Genomic DNA, 18148 nt, shown 5'->3' on the forward strand with positions numbered 1-18148 from the left:
GACCCTTCTGTTGAACTGCATTCCTAAACTCGCCCCTACTTACTCTAAGCCACCATCAACCCTAGCTTGTTTTCCTGCTTCTGTTATTTTGTGTGTGCTCTGTGTGCAATGTGAGCACATACGTACATGTGCCAGACCCTGGCTTCACAATGTCATTTTCCTTGCACAGAGGTTGTCTTGCCTAGTGCCACTTTCTGCCCCCATGACCGTCCCAGGCCTCCAGTCCAGAGGGCTGGAGCTCTCGTGAACAGCTGGCTCAACCACAGGCACAGCCTACAAGATGGATGCTGTCCCCACACTGCTCCCTGGCTCACTCATCCTCCATTGCTTCTGCTTGAGTTCTTGTCCTGACTGTCCTCTGTGATGCACTGTGACCTGCCACCTGCAATAAACCGTCTCCTTCCCTAAGTTGCTTTTGGTCATGGTGCTTGTCCCGGCAACAACATGAAACTCAAACACCACAATTTCTTGTCACTGTCCTCTGTCATGTGGCAGCCAAACTCTTCTGTAGCTCCTTGTGTCCCTCCCTCCTTGTTGTCCCATCTCCTCCTCTTTGCACAGTGTTTATCTTTGCCTGTGGTCCAAGGGGTCTCTGCTCTAGAGCCAAACAGCATCCATCCCCTGGTCAACCCACTCATTCACCAAGAGGATCTGGGTCAGTGTTTAGCAAGTTTGTGATCTGATGAGCCAGGATTGTGTGCTTGTGTTGGGACTTCACGGGGAACTATAGAGTGGGAGAGTGTATAGTGATTGAAATCTGTGTGCTTTGTAGAAATGAAGTGCAGCTGTGTCCATCCTTGTTTTTTTCCTCTTTGCAAGGCATTCATTGTTTCTGTACAGACTCCCTCAGTCTACACACCTAGGGATCGCTGAGGTTGCCACCTTTATTCTGAATGTTTGCTTGCACAAGAGGCAGTGCAGGGAAAGACACTGCAGAGAGACCCGGACAGGAGGCCTGGAGCCTTGAGCAGCTCTTCCCAACTCTCCAATGGCTGCTGACACTCGCCACTGCCCCCATGTGGAGGAAAAAGACACGGCAAATGAAAGTTTCCTTTGGTGCACTATAATTATTTTATGAATAAAATTGTCTGAATGATAACTTCACTGAGATAAAAGCAAGTTATGAAAAACTTGATGAATAAGTAAGAAATGAATTTCAAAATTTGATAAAATCTTTGATAAAATATCTGAAATATCTGGTAAAATATCTAAAATCTACAAAATGTTCTTGAGAAAATGAAGTAGTCTATAGACACGGAGATAGTAGGTTCAAGAGGCACAGATTTTTTATTAAGAGGTAATTCTCGCCAGGCAGCGGTGGTGAAAACCTTTAATCCCAGCACTTGGGAGGCAGAGACAGGTGGATCTCTGTATATTTGAGGCCAGAATGGTCTACAAGAGCTAGTTCCAGGACAAGCTCCAAAGCTACAGAGAAATCCTGTCTCAATAAAAAACAAAACCCAAAGAAAAAGAAGAAAGAAAGAAAATAAGAGGTTAACTGTTCTGAGAATGGTTCAACAGCAGGACCCTTGGACGTATTGTCCATAATGGTTCCAACATTCCAAGGAAATCTGCCAGTTGAGCTCAGTGGCACTACACTTGACTGCTTTGAAGAGGGGCTACTATTTGATGCTCAGAGATTTTTTTAAAGTCATATGTAACTGAACATGTTCAAGAATTGTCAAAATAGTCCTGAAAAGAACAGGTTAGGAGGGGGAGTGATTTCAACACGTACCTATGATAACCAAAGAGTGTGTTGGATTAGAAGACATCAAATATATCATAGGAATAGAAACACAGGTGTTACAAGAAGTGTCTACACATTAGTGACCAGATCACTTTTGGAGAGGCCCAGTGGCAATACAGTGGAGACTGACCAGCTTGTCAGTATGTGAATAAACCCACATCTGTACAAAAAGGGAAAGACAATCTGTATTTCACACCACCCACAAAGTGATGTAGATCCACATGTAAAACCTCAAAACTTAGAAAAACTGCATGTGGCAGCGCATTCTTTTAATCCCAGAACTTGAGAAGCAAAAGCAGACAGATGTCTGTGAGTGTAAGGCCAGTCTGGTCTACATACAGAGTTCTAGGCCAGCCAGGCTCCAGAGGAATATCCTGTCTAAAAAACTAACAAACTTCTAGAAGAAAGCACAGATGTGAATCCTTGGATTCTGGTAATAGAAGGAATCTTTACTCTGACATAAAACACCAAACCTCATGAGTGAATAACAGATACAAATGTTTTTAGGCTGGACCTGACAAGACTTGTTACCTGGTCAATAGTGGCATGGATGTGTGGGTGTAACCAACCACATTCTAATTGGGCTAAGTCCCACTCTATGAGATGGAACCCTTGTCCAGTACCATTATCCATGAGCTTGTGGCTAGATAAACCAAGAATGCAAGGGGCGAGTCTACTACTACTTTTTGCTGAATGAACTCAGTATCAAACTGACCAGTAATGACTATGCTATAACCATAGATGAGTGCATCTCTCCACTCTCATCAAAGAAGCTTCTTTTTGCGGTAAATGACAGTTAACATTGAACCTCACAACTGTTGTGGGATATTTGTACAATGTCTGCAGATATTTTGCTGTGATTGCTGTAATAAAAAGCTGAATGGCTAATAGCTAGGGAAGGGGTATAGGTGGGACTTCCTGGCAGAGAGAGAATGCTGGGAAGAAGAATGACAGCGTTGCCAGTGAGAGACAGAAAGAAAACCAGAGGTGCAAGATGGAAAAGAGGTAGTACCACGTGGCAGAACATAAATTAATATAAACGTGTTCATCTGAGTTATAAGAGCTAGTTGGGGACAAGCCTAAGCTAAAGACCAGATTTTCATAATTATAAGTCTCCAGGTCTTTATTTGCAGGCCCATGGTGCAAAGATAGTCAGACAAGAAAATTTACTACAAATGTAACACATGGTCCAGCATATAAGTCCACATTAGGGTCTCAAAAAACTGGGGGAAAAAAGTTTCAAGTAGGCTCAGTGCTCACAGCATACAGAGGCATGGCTCTTTTAAGATGCCCTGCTACTCAGCACTTGAATCGGGCTTTTGAGTAGCAGACAGCACACTACTGGGTGGCAGAATGGCTAAATAGAAATGCCTACTACAGCATGTACTCAGAAGCTTCCCAGAGCTGGGCTGGATAGACTGGCACCAGGCCTGGGCTGGCAGGCATGAGGCTGCACTCTCACCAACCTGAAGTGGGTAGAGTCAGTCGCTAGACTCTGTGCTAAGTGAAACTGTCAGCAGAGAGCCCAAACACCGATTAACAACTTAAGGTTTCTGTCCTGCAGTCAGAGAACACTCTGACATGCAGCTCCGACCAGGCTAAAGCCCCTCAACAGTTACAGTGTGCTAAAAACTGTGCTTAGATGTTGGAGGAAGAAAAGAGAATGAGTATAACTGTCATTAAAAAAATAAATGAATGGGAGACTGGAGAGAAGGCTCAGAGGTTAAGAACTTCGCCTGCTTTATCAAAGGTCCTGAGTTCAATTCCCAGCAATCACATGGTGGCTTACAGCCATCTGTAATGGGGTCTGGTGCCCTCTTCTGGCCTGCAGGCATACACATAGACAGAATATTGTATATATTATAAATAAAAAAAAGAATCCATGAGCTGGGCGGTGGTGACACACGCCTTTAATCCCAGCACTCAGGAGGCAGAGGCAGGCAGATCTCTGGGAGTTCGAGGCCAGCCTGGTCTAGAAGAACTAGTTCCGGGACAGGCACCGAAGCTACAGAGAAACCCTGTCTTGAAAAATCAAAAAAAAAAAAAAGAATCCATGTTTTAAAAATTAAATAAATAAATAAATTCTTAGTAATAATAATGTCTTTAAAGAAAGAGTAAAGTAATATAAAAGGAAAAATACACATAAAGTTAGAAAATGCACAGGGTATCTGGATCCTGTATGATGCTTTATTAACTTTGAATTTTTTTAAAGCTAATGAACAAAAAAGAAAATCTGCTGAGAGATATTCACTTATGGAAACTGCTAAATTAAACCAACCTACATATTTTAAAAATATCTTAACTTCAGAATGAAAGTGAAAAAGTATGTTGTGTTGGGGATGGGTTTTGCTTTTGTTTCCACAGTAAACCAAACTATAGATTCCTTCAAAGTTAATAAAGTTCGGATTTGTTTAGGGAAGACCTCCTGAAAATCTTGGCTATAGATATGAAGAAAAAAACAGCAAGTAAAACAACAATATAGGTGACATATATGCTGACCCCTCCACATGGAATCAGCTCTGAGATGAGACATGATAAATCCTGTAGGCTCCAGAGTCCTCATGAGGAATTATTACATGCCGTCCCTTCATATGGCATGGATAAAGCTTTGGTTATACAGTCTGAAAAATTTTATAAAGTTAACAGATGCCTTTTACCTGTTCAAACATAAAATAAAAGAATCTTTTTTAGCTGACTTGTGCACACTACACATTCCCTACTGTGTTAATACAGATATATATGTTGCTTTTAATAGTTTGTATGTTTCCAGAAAAAAAGGACCAGACAGCCATGAAAAAGCAGCCCAGGTAAACCAGCCTTTCAGCATGACTCTCTTGAAGTTACCTCAAAATTCTGTATCCAGGACAACTTTAAAGTTGCCAACTGAGATGGTCAAGCCTCACAGACTACTCAAACCAAGACTTAACTCTACACTTTTCTACCACACACAGACTAAAAAACCAAACAAAACTACAGCTATCTCTTCCCCAGAACATGACCCTTGTTCTAATTTTCTCAGGATCCCCTAGAAATGTTGCTGATTCAGACAATAGAAAGCAGTGTAGAGGACCAGTGCCCATGTTCCCAAGAGGTGGGGGTGAATGGCATTTGATCATTCAATGGTTGTTTATCATCATTGACGGTTACAAGTTGTTGGTCATGGTCAGGGGAAAAGGTGAGCAAAGGAGATTAGATTCAGGCATCTCTTTTAAAAAAAAGAGGTAAAATAATATAAAAATGATGGGATAAAAAGGTACATTGTTGGGTCTATTTTTAAATTAGAAAGCAACTACTAGCTTCAAATATTTTACATTGGCATGAATTTTTGTATTTTGATACAAATTTAAGGTTATTTTTGTTATACTGTATGTATGATTTTATTCTTATTTTTTGGTTTTTGGTTTTTAAAGCTTTTTTATTGATTTTAATTGAGCTCTACATTTTTGTCTGCTCCCCTCTCTGCCTCCCCCCTCCCCTTCAACCTGCCCCCAAGGTCCCCATGCTCCCAATTTATTCAGGAAATCTTGTCTTTTCTACTTCCCATGTAGATTAGATCTATGCATGTCTTTCTTAGGGTCCTCATTGTGGTCTAATGACCCTACCTAAGACCCTAAGCAATAGAGGAGAGGGGGCCGATCTTGACTTGCCCTGTAATCAAACTGATGATTATCTTAAATATCACCATACAACCTTAATTCAACAACAAATGGAAACAGAGACAGAGACCCACATTGGAGCACTGGACTGAGCTCCCAAGGTCCAGTTGAAGAGTAGAAGGAATATGAGCAAGGAGGTCAGGACAGTAATGGGTTCATCCACTGAAACAGTTCACCTGAGCTGGTGGGAGCTCACCAACTCCAGCTGGACTGGAAAGGAACAAGTATAGGACTAAGCTAGTCCCTCTGAATGTGGTAGACAGTTGCATGGATGGGGCAGACTGAGGGGCCACTGGCTTTTGGGGATCCTATTCTCATTGGATGCATACCTTGCTCAGTTTAGATATGGTAGGGAGGGCCTTGGACCTTCCACAAAGCAATGTGCCTTGACCTCTTGTAGGATTGGATGGTGGTGGGGTGGAAGGGTGTGTGGAGGAAATGGGGGGAGGGGAGGGAATGGGAATTTGAATTGGTATTTTTTTAAAAAAAAAAACAGGGAAGCTCTTGCTGTAGACAGATTCCCCCACATGAATCACAATGTGCTTTTATCATTTTAAGTTATTAAATGAAAATATAGAACTTTAAATTTCACAGAGTTGAGGAACATCAGGGTCTGGAGCTTGAGAGTCTAGCACAGGTAAGTTCTAAAAAGAGGAGGTGATAGATACATGTCTGAAAACTTTCTTTCTTGAGATCATGGGGATCAATGGCAGGGTCTCACAGATGCTAGGCAAGGCTGGACTACTGGGCCTCTTCCTGAAAGTTAGTAGATAGCCCTGTGCCAGGCTGTTGCTGAGTAACAGCAAGTGTGCTGCCAAGGGTCTTTCAGAGCAAAGGCTCCTAGGCTCCTCCCTTTCCTGCTGTTACACAGGCTCTTTGCTCGCTCTCCTTTGCAGGAAGAAGCATGGCTGTGGCCTGCCTTGATCCTGAATCTTTAGGAAGGAGAAACCACAGGGGTCAGGCTTACCACAGTATGTCCACATTGAATGTTGGACTGATGCACGGAAGGGGACGGGTAATGTTCACTGGAGTCTTGAGTGCATTTAGGAAACTCCAGGAGATGGGTGTGCACAACTGAGTGTGTATCCTGTGGTGGTGGCGGCATGTAAGGAGGTTCACTGATGAGGGCACACCCACACTGGATGTGCACAGCAGTGTCCCTCAGGCTGGGGTCTGGACAGAATCAAAGAAGAAAGCCAGCCAAGTACCCGATTCTCTTCTGCTTCCTGACCGAGTGTGGTGTGAACTGCTCAGCTGCACCTGCCCTCCTTGTCATGATGGACTGAGGCCTGTGAAGCTGAGAGATAACTTGGTTTTCCTTACTGTGCTGTCGGACAGTGCTCAGTCACAGCAATGATGGTGCCAGCTACAACAATACTGAAGATTTGGAGAGAAAATTGAGCCCTTCAGTCCATGAAGAGAGGGATTCAGGATCCCTTTTCCTTCTCCTTTTTTACTTATACACACAATGATTAACACAGTACACACAAAACACTATCAGTACCTTGTACTGTCTTAAAATAAATCACCAACTTAAAATAAAAGACCAAGATCCATGACAGAATTCTAGTAGACTTTAAAATAACTAAACCAATGTTTCTCAAATATTACACAAAATAGTAAGGGCAGCTATGCCTCTAAACCCTTTTTATGAAACCATTATTCTCCTGATCCCCAAGCCAGATGAAAAAGGGAAAAAAAGGAAAATTATATACCTATTTTCTAATGAACATAGATGTGAAATCTTTTATGAAAGGGCTGGAGGGGAAGAGTCAAGCAGTTATGTGGTGGACCCTCAAGCTCTACTGCTGGTAGAGAAAAGAACTACGAGAGGCAAGAAAGAAAATTCAATTTAGTTAGACTTAGTCGGTACTGATTCAAAATTCTGGAGTCTGATACCAAGTCAATTTATTTTAAACATATTTAAATCCAGTACAATTTTGGAAAAAAAAAATCCCTGGCAACAATTATCCCAATTCATGTGCACAATAATGCTTACAATATGACCATATCAAAACTCTTTTGCAAAGTACATGTGACCTCTGCCATGAAGATGAGTTCTACACTATAGCTTAAGAGCCTTGGATCTGGTGTGGTCTCGGACCAAAATAGGCTATGAAGATGATATGACTTTTCCTGTGATGTCTCCCCTAAGGACGGGTTCTATTGACTGAGAAACAAAACTAAAGATAAAGGTCTAGGGGAAGTCTGGGATGAACATTCTGGGGGATTTAGGTGAGGTCTGACTCTACAGACAGCAAAGATCATCTGGTCATTAACAACATCCACTCCCAGACTTCTGGGTAAAAAACAGGTATTCATTTCCTTCACTGAGAAACAACCTTCCATGATTAAGATTCTTGACTTCCCCAGTTCTTCTCTGTGAGTACCTGTGCCTTCTAAACAGTTAAACAAGCACAAAGTCTGGTTCTCAGCATTCATGTCAGATAACTCACAACAACCCTTAACTCATCTCCAGGAGATCAAACACCCTACCACACACACACACACACACACACACACACACACAATTAAAAATACAATAAATTTTTGGTGTTTTTTGAGACAGGATCTCCTATGTAGAACTGGTGGTCCTGGAGCTCACTATATAAAGACCAGGTTGGCCTCAAACTCGTAGATCTCCCTGCTTGTAAGGCTCATTGGCAGCTAAGACAGGAGAGGAAATCAGAGGGGCAGACCCTGAGTTGTTTACAACAAGACCTGATTAGACATCAGAATCAGACAAGATGATGTCGGTGCATGGATGCTAGAATAAATGCAGGCTATCTGAGCACATGATAGGGTGACCTTTAAAATGATTGGCTGGCTCCTTTTCCTCTACCACCACCGTGGCCCTGCAATTCTTTGCTTTAAAAGATGTTTACTGTGCAAAACTAAACAAGTTCCTGACTCCCCACTGTGATTGACTGTCTCCAGGATTGAGGGAGGCTGGGAAACGGGTGAGCAACACATTTAACCTTTCCTCGGACCCAGCTCATCTTCATCTGGGTGGGCTAAGACCCCACATCTGGCTCCCAACGTGGGGTTCAAAGAATAACATTTTGACTGAGGCTAAGTGGTCTATCAGGTAAGTGAAACCCTTAGTATGAGTAATTCCATTTCACCCAAAAAAGAGCTGGTCTTGAAGGTCTTGCAGCTCATGCTTAAGTCCAGAGTTCTTGAATTATCCAATAGTAATGCTGTCAAGACCTGGGACACTATTGTTACCTTGGCCTCCTGGGTCCCCAGCTCCAACCTTTTCTCCGTACCACCTGGGCCCAGGTGGAGAAGTTAGCCATAGAAAGGCAAAAACATTTTAGTATTGCGCCACCCCTGGGGTTCTATCCCACCACCCTTAGAACCCTTAGAACGTCCTTCTACCCGGATAGAAGAGAGAAAGAGGATAGTTCAGAGCCCAGGAGAGACAAAAGAAAACACAAAAGCCAAAGAGTTAAAGGAATGGACCAGATTCGACAGGGAGTGCATTAACACTGTGGAGGTTAAGACAAAAGTAAAAGTCACTCCTCTTGATTCTTGCTCCCCAAAGGATCCTGGGCCCCTGCCTTAAGGGCCTGGGACTGGGGAGGGAACATAGCCCTATGCGGCCTTGTGGACCTGTATGACCTGAACACCTATAACCAGCCTTCTACTCAGGGATAGGGATGGGAAAGGTGACCTATGCAGAGGCTTATCTTGTTAAGGAGGAATCACAAGGGGACTCAAATCTCAGGCCATGAACACCCTCCCCCCAACGCTTATCCAGTTAACTTGGCCCCTAGAATGGTGCCCATGGGAGATCAAAGATCTCAAAGAGCTTTTTTAGTGAACATGGCTCTACTCTCTTGTTTGGGGAAAGAGTGGCTGTATTCATCACATCTCAGCTTTCCTGTGAACCAGAAGAAGGCTGGGGCAGATTCATAGGAAGCAGTGGTGACCTTATTTATTTTTGCTCTCTGGGCAAGGAGATGATACAGTTCCAGAAAGTGAACCCTCTCTACGCCCAAGGTTCCCTCTGTGTACCCTTGGCTTGTGTACACAGAACTGGCACCTCCGTTGCTGTGGGCTTGGGTTGATTTTGTTTTTAGTTTAAATTGGTAATTTTTATGCTTCTCTTCAAGGCTGACTTAAGTGTAAATTTATTTTTTAAAACATTTGGAAAATTAAAGAACTCATTTTATAAAAAAGGGGATGGCCCAAACTGCAGAACATTGCCTACCATTCACATGTCCCAAAGGACTGGCTGGATGTAGCCAGTGCAGTCTTCACTGACTTCCAGTTCAGCAATGGTGTGCCTTCTTTAAAGAGGAATGCAGGGTATAGGCAGAGGCCAACCAACAAGCCCAGTGCATGATATCCATCACAGTGCTATGTTGGTGAGGACAGGGGAGGGATATTACACTGGGGCGCAGCAGGCAGTGATACTTGGCCCATATTGTGATTAGGTGAGACAAGCCAGACTTAATGCATGGTACAAACTGAATGATGGACCCACTGAGTCCCCCTAGCCAGGGTGAGGCAGAAACCCTGTGAGTCTTTATTAGACTTCAGAGACTGGCTCCAACAGAGCGTCTACCATAAATTACTAACAGGAGATCTCTGGAACCAATTTGTGAAGTTGTTAGTTTGGGAGGGTATGAACGCAGACCTCTGTATGAACTGCACAGGACTGAAGGAAAGTTCCCTGATGGGTAGTGGCCTCCCAGGATGTGGGTACACACAGCATAGATCTCAATCACTGGCCCTGTCCCTACAAGCCCAGACATCAGCAATGACTGAGGCTAACACCTAGGCATTAGCGGCCCAAGGTCAAGGGACTTTGAGGTCTTCAGGGAGAGGGACCTGTTTTAAATGTAAGCAGGAGGGGCATTTTAAGAGAGAATGCCCACAATACTCTCCCACCAACTGGCCGGGGGAGGGGGAAATTAAAGCCACCCCACACCCCCTGCCCTAGATGCAGAAAGGGGTATCATTGGAAAAGGGATTGCAGGTCCAAATTTAGTCAAGAGAAAAAGCCTTTAAACTAGAGGAGGGGAATTCTCCAGCCCCTTCAACTCAAGGAGGACCCCCCCTCCAAAGGGAGGCCAGCCCAGGCTAGCTAGACTGTTCCCGTGGTGGAGGAACTCTGTCCTGAAATGAGTGTCCCACTGTCTAATTGACATGGAAAGCAGATAAAACAGTGCACTAAGAGGAAGAGGCACCTCCTGACTGGGTGGAAGGCAACTTCAAGCCCAAGGAGTCACCCTCATGAGGTGTACTAGCCGGGATAGGGAGCAAGGAAAGATACATCCCTGGTGGCCAAAAAACTCATAGCCAACCTCTTGGGACAGGACATGCTAGGACAAATGGACACTGTGGTCACCACGGACCACCAGGCCTTTTATGAGGACATGTTAGATGAGAAAAAAAGCACATAGGCATGGATTGGGCTTAAAGGAGGTCAAAGAGAAGGATTTTTTTCAACAACTACCGGGATGAACCCAGAAAGCTCACTCAGGCATACTTCCAATCACTGCCCCCCGGGTACCCCTTATCATGTGGAAGCTTGGAAGCCCCATTTGGGTGGAACAATTGCCATTAACCACACCCAAACTTATGACACTCCACCTTCTGGTGCAAGAACAGATAACCCTTGGACATATATGCTCTTCCATGAGCCCCCGGAACATGTTGGTGTTTGTTATTCAAAAGTCATATGGAGCCTGGCATATGCTTCAAGACTTACACAGAGTAAATGAGAGAATGGAATTAGTGGCACTCCCTTAAGGGGCATGCCCTGGACTACCACTATACCCTCAGAGAATACTCCAGTTATGATTGATATTAAAGACTTTTTTTCTCTATCCCATTACATCCAGATGGCTGTGAAGAATTTGCCTTCTCCATTTCTTCCCTTAATTTTTCCCAACCTGAATAGACAATACTTCCCCCGCCAAGAGATGCCAATAGCCCATCTTTCTGCCAACAATACCTGACTACACTCTTGGGGCCTGTGCTGGACTCTGATACCTCTCTTGCCCATCCTATATGGATGATATAATCTTGGGGCACAGGGACCCTATCCATCTAGAGGGACTTTTAACCCAGGTCCTCACAATACTTAGTAAAGAAGGATTTATTGTAGCCCCCAGTAAGGTCCAAAATGTACCCCCCTTTAAGGTACTCAGGTCTCATCTTACCTTGACTCAAGCAAGTCCCCTTAAGCCAGAAGATGGATATTCCAAAGGGACAACTGAATCTAGATTTCAAAAACACTGGGGTCAATTGAGCCCTAGACCCCAAGTCAAACTTATATGGAAGGACCCTTTTATGCAACAGTGGAGAAAACCAGACTCTCTAATCACCATGGCTAGAAGGTTCGGATGCATCTTCCCCATAAGGGAAACAGCTCCAATTTGGTTTCTGTATAGAAACCTTAAATTCTTACCATTTTTCCTCTATATAGGAAGATGCCCAAGGGCAAATTGACCAACAAGGAGAAAAAATGGCTCATTTTTAAAAGGGAGAGAGCCAAAAAGATAACAGTTAACAACCCCCAAGGGCACCCAGCCCTTGAGAATCTCTTATGTTCCCTCACAATTGCAGATGGCGGTATTCCAGCTGTTGGTTGTCCTGAACCTCTTGGTTCCGGCTGCTACCCAGAGGAACCAACACCAACCTCAGCGAGTGTCCTGGGTTGTGATCAGTGCTGTCAATGGAGAGATCCTCAATAGTACCAAGAATGAAGTCATTCCTCAGTCCTGGTGGCCTGATCTCTACTTTGACCTTTGTGACCTGGCCAGAGGATCTTGGGACATTGGGGACTGGACCCCTCTTCATAAAGGGCACCCCGAATGTGGGGGTCCAAGAGGATGCAACTTGCCACATGTATCCAATCCCCAGTATCCGGGGTGCTCACACGTCCTAAAGAGAGCAGCCTTAAGAGACACTGACTTATATATATGCTCTGGAAGTAATCAAACTGCCACAGATATTTCCAATTGTGGTGGGACAGAGACTTAGTACTGTGCCCAATGGGGATGTGAAGTGACTGGGACAGGCTCCTGGATCAAACTTAAGGGGCCCATCATTGTTCAATGGGTACCACTTGCCAAACTTACTAAAAGTCTCCTATATGGTCGATGTGCTTCATACTTATGTAACCCTGTTCAAGTAATCTTCATGGAGGAAGGGAGAGAAATAACCAATTGGGAGGTTAGCAGGATGTGGGGGCTCTGGTTGTATCAAAGGGGATATGACCAAGGACTGCTCTTTTCTATCCAGAGGTCCAAGCTGATACAGGGCCCACAGTTGGTAGGGCCCCTACAACCAAAATTGCCCATGACCACCCCCAACTCAGGGGCTACCTTTTCCCTCTCTCCTCCTGGGATAGGGGCTCCTTACTCTATACCTGTGCCATTGGAGGGGAAGGACTTAATTTTAACCACTAGGCATTTAGCTTTTCCAGGTGCTAAAATCCGCTGTGACCAGATCTTACTGACACCGCCTTTCTATGAGGCTTCAGGTATTAGAGGGGGATACCTTGTTGAAGACTCCCCAAGCAAATGCAGATGGAGGATCGAGCTGAGACTCACCCAGACAGACTAATTTTCCCATTGGATATGACAAACATGACTTGTGTCTTGGCTAAGGGTGCATCCGAACCCAACTGGGGAGAATGCCATGTCTTTAACCAAACCCAGGGAAAATGGTTGGTGCCAAAGGAACACGGTACTTTTTGGGTCTGCCGTCAGGCCGAACTGACCCATTGTATCTCGCTAGATACAATGCTACAATGGACTGATGCTTGTGCTATGGTAACACTGCTGCCCCATGCACTGTATCATTCAAATGAAGAGATGATGATCCATTCCTGCAGTAGAGTATGGAGGGAACCACTGACAGTTCTGGCTGTAACTACCCTCTTAGGGCTGGGGGCTATTGGGGCTGGTTTAAGAGCAGCTTCCATTGCACACCAACAAAGAGGGTTCCAGGAACTATGGATACAGATAGATTTCAACCTAGATAAGGTAGAAATTTCCATTAGATTTTGAGTGACTACACCAGAGTGGTCAGTATAAAAACAGCATCCTTCCCCAAGTGCCTGGCATAAGCCTCTTGCTGTAAAAATAAAAGATCCAGTCCTAGGCTGTTTTATAACGAGGCTTGCACTAGGAAATCAAGGGACTTTTATGGGACAAAGTTAAGTTAAGGGGGGAAAAATTAGGACCAGGAAATTGAGAGGGGTGTTTCTGACCTGTTTAAGGTGGATCCTTTAATTAGGTTCCCTGGAACTCACAAGAATTTTTTGGATTTATGAAAACGTAAGTTTTAAACAGCAGTATATTTATATCAGAATGACTATGACAGGTATTTTTTGCACAATGAAAAGTATTTTCAAGACTATGGAAGGCAACATGAGAGAGAAATTTGATTAACTTGTATTTATCTTCATACCTTTATAACTTGCAGGTACACATCTTAATAACTTGTATTTGTATTTTGTTGAAATTTGTTTGGTGAGGTTGTTCTTTTAAACTGACAAAACCTTTCAACTGTCAAACTGCATCAGAGATTTTTGAGAAGGATAAAATTTTACTTGAGTTATTGATTTAAAAACAACAGAGAACTTACTTGGTTGGCATGTAGAGCTATTCCTCAGGATCCTCCATGGTTGCCAAGGGTTATATTTGCCTTTTGCTGTTTAGTGAAGGGCCTGCCGGGCTCCAGAAGATCCTGTGGCCTAAGAATGAATGGAAAGTGGTACAAGAGGAATAAACTAAGAGAAGAAAAATGAGTTACTGTCAATGGAGGTTTCTGTCTCACCTAGTCCCACTGCCATTCTGTCCCAAAGAAACACATAGAGGATTACATTAATTATAAACTGTTTGGCCTATTAGCTCAGGCTTATTATTAACTAACTCTTACAACTTAAATTAATCCTTAGTTTTTGTCCATGTTTAGCCCCATGGCTTGGTACCTTTATTAGTGAAGCATTCTCATCTTACTTCCTCTGCTTCTGGCTGATGACTACAGACTAAGCCTTTCCTCTTCCCAGAATTCTCCTAGTCTGGTCAACCTGTCTATACTTCCTGCCTAGCTACTGGCCAATCAGTGTTTTATTAAACCAATAAAAGTGACAAATCTTTACAGGGTACAAAAGCATTAACCTACAGCAAGTTACAGATGTAATCCATAGTCAAGAGACTTGTAAATGCAAACCACATTTAGGTGTCCTATGTTAATTGTTGACCTGATTGGATCTGAAAACACCTAGAGAAGAGCCTCTACACATATAGTGAGTGATTATTTAGCCTCTGGGAATGCCTTTGAGGGATTATGTTAATTACCTTAAGTTTGAAAAACTATACTAAAAGTCCTTGATAGCATTCATTGAGCTTGGATCCCAGACTGTATTAAAAGCAGACAGCCAGCTGAGCTCAAGCATTTGTGCTGCCTTCTTCCTGACTGTGGACACACTGTGCAGCTGCTTCTAGCTCACGCTGCTCTGATTGGCCTGACATCAGACTTGTATGTACCCTTGACCTGAACATAGTTTCCTGATGAAGATGGCACATAACTGGCCCAGCTGTTCTCTATCCTACCCTGATACTTACCACTGGGGATAGAAGAACAATAGGGAAGTCTGTGCTGCAAAACAATCTTCATTGAATGAGTAAATTGATTTACATAATATTACCAATTTACCTTTTCAGTTCATGAACATGACATCTCTTTACATTTTTCTCTGTCCAAGTTCTGCTGATTGTTGAAATTTACTATTATATATATTTGAAATTCAAGCTATTTCACTGCTGGCATGTAAACATGAGATATGGTCTTGTAACTTTGTCCTACTTGTTCACCAACATTCACATTTCCATAATTCCTCAGGTGTTTCTACATAATAACAAGTAAACTGCGCCATGTGAGTGGGCATGCCCTTTGCCTTTGTTTTTCAGCAAAGTCACTCCTATGCCAACCCTCTGAACCACGAATGGTCATTTAAAGTACATGGGGAATGTTTAAAGAACCTGAAAGTGTCCAGGCTCTTCCCAAGACTACAGGTTGTTCCCCCACAGACTGACAGCAAGGCCCCATTACTGAAAGCAACTCTTACACAACTCGTTGATCATGGAATGTAGCAGGAAGCCATGAGAGTCTGTTAAGGGTTCTCAGAAATTTATTTAGATATAAAATAAGGGTAAACACTCATTAATACAGAATGGTTTGGATGTTGCCACTGATCCAGCTGACTTCATCCAGTCGATCTGTCCAGGGGTGAAGAGCAAGCTGCCTGATCCATCCTAAACACCCAAGAGAGCTTATCAGTTATCTTGTCCACAGACAAGACCACCCCTAGGATTTATAATCTCCATAAGCCATTGGCTGAAGGGTCCAAAATCCCACAACAATGGAGAAGTTGAGCTGGTGTCTACACAGAGTGTTCACTCCTACATGATAGCATCTTTGGTACAGGAAAGTACTCGGCAGGCTACCAAAGGAGAAACATAAGCACCAACCCAACCACAAATCCTTTGATCTACAACTGGATCCTGCTTGCAAGATATGTTAGTGCAATAGTGGCACAAAGCTTATGGAAGCAACCAACAAATATCCATGAAATGGAACCTATACCTGACACTGTTTGGATGACCAAGAACCTGAGACAAAATGGCCCAAGAATTTAGGGTAAAACCAAATTCTACTGTTCTAAAGGAAAACAAAAAGGAGAGAGCAGTAAATGACTCCTACTATACTCATAGAGCAAAGCCCTTTCTCAGCTATAATCAGAGAAACTTCCTACTTCAGCAGACGGGAAAGATACAGGGACCCACAGTCAGACATCATACAGAATGAGAAACCTAAGAACATTCAGCCCTAAATGTGGTGTCTCCATCAAATTTACCTGCCTCCACCAAGGGGGTTCCCCATGGAAGAGGCAGTGGAAAGAGTGTAAGAGCCAGTGGGGATGAAGAACACCAGGAGAACAAAGCCCTCTAAATCAACATGATTGATACACATACGAATGCACAGAGACTGAGGCAAGGTGCACAGGGCCTGCAGAGTTCTGTACCAGGTGGGGTCCTAGAACTGAAAGAAAAATTGGACATATGTCCCTGTTCTTAACCCAGAAGCTGTAAGCAGAGACTGCTTGTTCATTTCCCAGCTGCCCAGACCTGATAATCACACAGAAACTATATTAATTACAACACTGTTTGGCCAATAACATAAGCATATTCCTAGCTACCTCTTATATCTTAAATTAACCCATTTCTATTAATCTGTGTATTACCACAAGGATGTGGCCTACCAGTAAGATTCTGGCATCCTTTTCCTTCGGCAGCTACATGGTGTCTCTCTGACTCTGCCTACTGTCTCTCTATATATATCTGTTCGGATTTCCTGCTTGGCTTTACTCTGCTAAGCCATTGGCCAAAACAGTTTCACTCATTATCCAATAAAAGCAACACATATACAGAAGGACATCCCACATCAAGAAGCAATTGATATCAATTTGTAATTGATAACTACTTGCAAATGAAAAATTAGTTTCCTCCAAGAGGGTCTCAATTGAAAAATAAACTACTCTTTTTTTATAACTAGAAACATTATTAATGTTTATTATCATTATTGTTATTATTATATCCTGACTATAGTTTCCCCTCCCTTCTCTCCTCTCACTCCTTCCCCCCAATTTCTTTTCTGTACCACCCTTTCTATCTGTTTCTCCTATGTTTTTATTCAGAAAAGGACAGGCCTCCCAGGGATATCAACCAACCACAGCATATCAAGTTATAGTAAGACTAGGCACCTCCCCTTGTATAAAGACTGGGCAAGGCAAACCCAGTATGAGGAGTAGGATCCCCAAAACACACAAAAGTATCAGAGACAGACCCTGCTCCCACTGTTAAGAGTCCCACAAGATCAAGCTACATAACTGTAACATATATGCAGAGGGCCTTGGTCAGTCCATGCAGGCTTTCTGGTTGTTGGTTCAGTCTCTGTGAGTCCCTAAGAGTCCAGGTAAGTTATTCTATGGGTTTTCATGTGATGTCCTTGATCCCTATGGCTCCTACAACCCTTGCTTTTCTGAAGGATTACCTGAGCTATACCTAATGTTTGGCTGTGTGTCTCTGCATCAACTATTTACATCAGTTCCTGAGTGAAGCCTCCCTGATGACAGTTGTGCTGGGCACCAATCTATGAGCACAGCAGAATATCATTAGGCATCATTACATTGACTTTTTTGACAGTCATAGAAAAACAAACTACTCCTGACTGCATGCCCAGCAGTAGGTTGATGGAGGTGGGTCATCTTTCTATTTGATGTTTCATTGGTTAAGTAATAAAGAAACTGCCTTGGCCCCTTTAATAGGACAGAAAATTAGGTAGGTGGAGTAGACAGAACAGAATGTTGGGAGAAAGAAGCCGAGTCAGGAGTCGCCATGATTCGCCCACCAGACACAGACGCAGGTTAAGATCTCCCTGGTAAGCCACCAGATCATGGTGCTATACAGAATATTAGAAATGGGTTAGATCAATATGTAAGAGCTAGCCAATAAGAGGCTGGAACTAATGAGCCAGGCAGTGATTAAAAGAATACAGTTTCCGTGTAATTATTTCGGGTAAAGCTAGCCGGGTGGTGGTGGGAAGCAGCCCTGCCGCTCATATTACAACAGTAGGTGGCCAACAGGAAATGAACCAAAAGGCATCTTCAGAGGTTTCTTGTCTCATAATGTCCCATTAGGGTTCTTCCTCCTTCTCC

The sequence above is a fragment of the Chionomys nivalis genome, chromosome 13, assembly GCF_950005125.1.
Source record: "Chionomys nivalis chromosome 13, mChiNiv1.1, whole genome shotgun sequence".
Lineage (NCBI taxonomy): Eukaryota > Metazoa > Chordata > Mammalia > Rodentia > Cricetidae > Chionomys > Chionomys nivalis.